This window comes from Manihot esculenta, chromosome 7, assembly GCF_001659605.2.
Source record: "Manihot esculenta cultivar AM560-2 chromosome 7, M.esculenta_v8, whole genome shotgun sequence".
Classification (NCBI taxonomy): Eukaryota; Viridiplantae; Streptophyta; class Magnoliopsida; order Malpighiales; family Euphorbiaceae; genus Manihot; species Manihot esculenta.
In genome coordinates this window covers 15412890-15419023 of record NC_035167.2, presented here as the reverse complement: position 1 = coordinate 15419023, position 6134 = coordinate 15412890, and the positions used below count along the sequence as shown (strand labels likewise).

Sequence of the window (6134 nt, the reverse complement as noted above, 5' to 3'; positions counted from 1 at the left end):
AGTCTCCTTCTTAACTGTGGGCTTGTAGTATTCTTGCATGAAAATTTTATTCGCCAACGTCTCTGCTCCTTCATGAGCTCCGCACATTCCCTTATAAATCTCTTCCATAACTCTGGCTGCCTCTTCTGGGCCTATACATCGGAGCCACGGGCTAGACTTCCCCCTTCTGTACAGGATTCCCCTTACTGCTTGGTAATTGGCAGTTCGGGCTGCAATTTTCTTTGCCTCGACTTTATCTTCATGGAGTTTTAATTATTATATTATATTATATTTTATTAATGTATTAATATTAATTATTTTAAATTATTTATAATATAATATTATATGTATTTAATCAATTATATATTAAATTTATATAAATATAATTATAAAAATTATATTAATATTAATATTAATTATTTTAAATTATTTATAATATAATATTATATTTGATGATCGCTTGGCCTCATCCACTTTGAGCCAAGCTGGACATCGAGAAAACAGAACCGGCCTAGAGCTCGTAAAATCCTTTAGATCGATCTGTCCAGCATTTCAGGCCCTAATGTGAGACAGACCAGATCACCTTTGAGTCTGGATCTAATAGGAAAAAATCCAACCCCTTAGAGTGAATTTAATTAATTTTTTAATATAAATATTTAAAATTATAAAAATTAATTTTATTTTTATTAGACTGCTATTATGCCGTCGTATATAATTATTAGTCTTAATATTTAGAGAGTTATGAAATACATTACTATATAATTAAAACGTATATAAAATTACTGGTACCATTTAACTACATTATTATATTAATCTATTAAAATATAATATAGAAAATTTATTATAATAAAAAAATATAATATAAATAAAATTATTAAATTAATATTATATAAAAATAATATATTAATTAATTAACATAATTATAATATTTTAATAATTAAAAAAATTAAATCATGGTCTAAGTCCCTTAGAAATAAAGCAAAAAAATAAATAATAATTGGCGCCCCTTAGAGTGGCGGCCATGTATTTATTTTTTTAATTATAATATATTATAATAAAATATTTATATTATATTAATTTAATAATATTATTTATATTATATTTTTATAATAATAAATATTTTTATAATTTTAATATATTAATATTTAATAAATTTTATTATTAATTTTTAAATAAAAAATTACTGTGTTATATAATTTCATAATTTTAAAATTAATGTGTTATATAATTTCATGATTTTAAAATTAATATTTTATTGCGATTAGATATATAAAATTAATTTAATAATATTATATATATTTATTTAATAATAAATTTTTTTATTATTTTAATAAATTAATACAGTGATTAAATAATATCAGTAATTTTTTAATCACATAATAATATTATTTTATAATTCTACAAATTATTAAATAGTTATTATATTTTATAAAAATATTTTTAATATATAAAAGTGCCATAAAAATTAATAGCAAAAGGATTACACGAAAATATTTAAAATTATAATATTATGCTGTTATTATACTATTAAAACATATGTAAAATCATTTCACTAAATTAATTATTTAATTTATTTTTTTATAAATTATAAACAATATATATAAAATATTTAAAGTTATTATATTATTTTATTATTAAATATTATATGAGAATATTAAATTATTTATAATTTATTAAAGAAAAATAAATTAATTAATTAACCTGATTGCAGAATAAATTGATTAATAGCATAATTTTATTTTATAATTATAAATATTAATATATATATATTATTGACTCTATATAATTTTAGTATTATAAAATTAATATTATTTTATAATTATATATATTACAATAAAATTAATATTATTATGTAATTATGTTCCATAAATAATAACATGCCATTCTACTCCTTTTATGGTTAGTATCTCAGCACTTACAATTGAATTGCACCCGTGCTTAAAAGCAAAACCAAACCACCACACGAGCTGCCACTGCTAGCCCATAACACGCCACCCCTAAAGCCTAGCCATTCACATTTCTAATATCCCGTCAACATTTAACTTGTACCAACCCAAAGGAAAAATACTCGAGTAAACTCTCATATAAACTATACATGCCACACTTGATTAGCATGCAAGAAGTCCTTTAAAGCATGTATACTTGATTCCTCAACTTCATCACATAAACTACACGTAGAATTCCGATTTAAGTGCCTTCTTGCCCAAAGCACATTCAGTGGCAGATTATTATTTGCAGCAAGCCTAGAAATATCCTTTAACACATTGAATCCTGGAATAGTAGTTTATTTCAAATATGAAAGTAAGATTATGAGAGTTATTCATGTGATATATTGTTTATATTCTATAAAAACTAATTAGATGAAGGTTGATTAATAAATCAAATTCAACCAGGGATTTAGCATGCATAATCTCATATAAGATATCCACATTCCTCTCTTTGCTAATGCACCATTTCAATTCAAAAAAAGATGCAACCAAGCTCTACCCTTTAATCCAACAATGATATCCAAAACATTGCATTCTAAGGGATCTTCTCTAAAACTTGAACCGCTTCTCTCATGGTTGGTCTCTTTTGTGGGGCAAAACTAGCACAACTAAATCTTAGCTTTAAGCATGATAATACGACATCCTCCTTAGCCTCCACGTCAGCGCGTATTGCCATGTCAACCAACCTCAAAACTTGGTTCTTGTTCTCTGCTATTAAAATGGCACTCCATTGGCTCAATTCTCGATTTGAAAGAACTCTACCAATGAGAAGTTGAAGAAAAATAACGCCAAATGAATACACATCCCATTTATGGTTTGGCTTTATGTTCTTAAAGGACTCGGGAGCTTGATATGGCATTGTACTACTAGTTGTGGAGTTAGGGGTTGCATAGGGGCTGGAGGTTATAGTGAGGTCTTGTGAGGTGGAGATGGATCTTTGGCTATCAAAATTACGACCGGAGTTGCTAGCTTTGCAGCTATTATTGTTGTTATTGGAGACCAAGCTGTGTAGCCCAAAATCGGAGATTATGGGCTCCATGTCGGAGTTTAAAAGGATGTTTATTGGTTTAATATTGCCATGCACGTATTTCTTGTCATGAATGAAGGTTAGTCCTTGAGCTACACCTCTTGCTATCTTGAATCGGACTGCAAGAGGTAGATGAATGGTGATGAACTATGTTTTCCTGGAATTCACAAAAGGAAATATAATCATGTTAATCTCTCTATTTGTTTTATTAAAAAAATTAGTTGCTTACTCCTTTTCTTTTGAATTGTAGAGAAACTAAATAGTTATAGTGGTTTTGAAAGATAGAGTAATTGATTAAAAGTTAAAATGGAAGGGAATTAAAGGGGGAAAAAAGGTGCACGGAGACAAATGAGAGACCAAAAATCACAAGCAAAGTAGACATGTGGGCTAGCTATGGAGTAGAAAAAGGCAGAGAGCTGCTCAACTAGTAGCTGTTTTTCTACGAATGTGACAATTGATTTTGGCTTGGCCTTCCCTTACCCACTTTTCCAAAATTAAAATTAAATTATTACAATCTCAGTCACCTATCACTGTGATCATCAGTGACAAGTTTAATTTATGTTTATGATGGAATTACAAATATAAACAATTAATTCACATTAAAATTATCTCTATTAATTAAATAAAATCTATCTTCTGTATGTTTAAAAATATTTTCTTGTTGGTATAATTGACTTTTTAAGTTGTATAACTTATATTTGAATTTCAAATCTTAGAATTTTAAACAAATTTTTAGAATTGAGAAGTTAAAATTTATTGATTAAATAATTTATTTATTTTTACATATTGAGTCAACCTATTAATTAACAAAATATTCTTATTAAATATTTATTCTATTTAAAACAATAAAAACTTTTTTATCTCACATATAAAAAAATGTCTTATTTTTAAGACTCATCATAATAAATTACATGTATGCATAAAATTTCTCACAAGTATAATTACTTGTGTGTTATAAATATTCTATAATTTTTTAAATTCACAAATAGTTACATGTATAGTCTATTTAATTTTCACCTTAGAATTTCCCCTAAAATCATTTGGTCCCACTCTGAAAATCTAAGGAGCGGTTTCTATTTTCAAAATTTTTTTAAAAAAAGTAATGAATTTAAATAATAATTTTTAAACCCTTAATTATTTAAAATAAACATTGTAATTTTGCAATGTGTGCCTGTTTTTTTTTTTTTTCTTTTTAAATGCAAGTAATAAGCATGAGAAACAAAATGCGCATTTTAGCAAAAACAGTGAGGAACTTGCTAGCGCGTACCGTAACAACGGACACAGAGGAAGAGGAAGATGGAACTCACTGTAACTGGAGCTTGCAAGGCTGCCATTGGAGACATAGTCATAGATGATAAGCTTCTCATTGTCTCCCCAGTGAATCCCGCGAACCCTAACCAAATTGGGATGCCGTAACTTGGCAATGTGCCTCACTTGATTCTCAAAGTCTCGGAACCTCGCCACACCACATTCTCCTATCCTCCTCACCGCAAACGTAGTACCATCTCCGAGCACTGCCTTGTACACTATGGATGCTCCGCTAGCTCCTAATGTGTATGCTGTTGTTTTTAGCAGTGTTTCCATGTCCAGTTCAGTCTCCCCGTCCACCATCACAAGCTTTCTTCCTTTCTGCCGGTGCTGGTTCATGTTGATAACTTCATTCTGGTTACCGCCGTCGTGGTCGCTATCTGAAGTTGTTGCTTCTTCTGTGTTTCTTCTGCTTTAATATTTAGACATGACTACGTTGTGGGTTTTCTTGTTTCCACCGGCTGATCAAGTTCTGATATTATGGTTTCTGACGGGAGTTTCTGCTTGCTCTTTGGTTGGGGTTGGTCGTTTTGGTCGATATTCTTCTTCTTCTTCTTTTTCAGATGGTATGCATAAAGAATGGTTATCGCGAGAACACTTATGCCGGCTAAATCTGCCGCCGCGATAGCCACTATGGTGGTTGGTTTCAGACCGTTTTGGGTTTGATTTTGTTTAGTGGTATTTTGGTTTCCTGCAGACGAGTTTGCCACTGGGGTTGATTCTAGTGGTTTGGGTATGACTGCAATAGCTGGTGAAATGGCTGAAATATTTGGTGGAGTGGAGAGAGTTTAAGGAATTGAGCAAAGATTCTTCAATGGTTTGCCACAAAGATCCACATTTCCTCTGAAAGATTCTGTTTTTTGATTAAGCAAAGATACAGATCCTGGGATTGCTCCGGTTAAGTTGTTGAATGAGAGATCAACGCTTGCATTCTGAGGAATTTTCTCTGCAAATGGCTGTGAAATTTGCCCAGAAAGCTTGTTGTAAGTGAGATTCAAGTAATGCAAATTACTTCCACCAAAATCAAGAGGTAATGATCCATTCAGCAGATTAGAAGACAGATCTAACACTTCAATAGGATTAAACCCACTTGGAACATAACCAGAAAAGTAATTACTTCTTAAAGAAAGAACTGTAAGATTTTGCAGACTAGTCAAATTCTTAGGCAGTTTACCAGCCAACGCATTATCAGAAAGATTCAAGAACTGCAGCCGAAGTTCTTCCGGCGACCAAATCGATAAGAAAAGCAAAAATATTAGGACAGAGGAATCGTCGTTGAATGTGAATAATGTGTTAATGATGTAATGGACACTGCAGGTGATGGCTCGGAAGATGTGAAAGAGGGCAGTAGAAAAAGGAAAAGTTGCAGAGAATGAGATTAGGCAGAAAGAGCAACCATTCGTTTGCATGTGGATGAATTTATGGACAAAAAGGAAGCTTAACTGAAGATAGGGAGAGTTGATGAAAATGAACTTATTGGACTATTTGCTGCCGCTATAGTAGATTATTTATTTATTTTTATATTTTATTGATTTTTATTTTTTGCCAAAGATTTTTTATTAAATAAGGGAATCTTGTGTCTGCTGCTAGAAGACACCCTAGTGAGTTGGAGCCTATAAGATTGCAGGGCTACTGAAGTGAAATATTGACTTTGTTTACCGCATCCATCAATTTGCGGTGGTTTTCAATTGTTACTGTGGGTAAAGTTGAGTTTCCAAATTGCAAATGCTGCTTTTTTTCATAATGGCCTACTATTTTTATTGCTTTCTCTATATGCAAATCTTGTTTCCTACTTTCTTTTTTTTTCCTTTATCAGCCGTCCTTTAAAAAAA

At 30.3% G+C, this 6134-nt stretch overlaps 1 pseudogene; it reads right to left on the bottom strand.

Moving 5' to 3' along the window:
• Positions 1-2256: 2256 nt before the first annotated feature.
• LOC110618730 lies at positions 2257-5790 on the bottom strand (annotated as a pseudogene).
• Between the last annotated feature and the right edge of the window lie 344 nt (positions 5791-6134).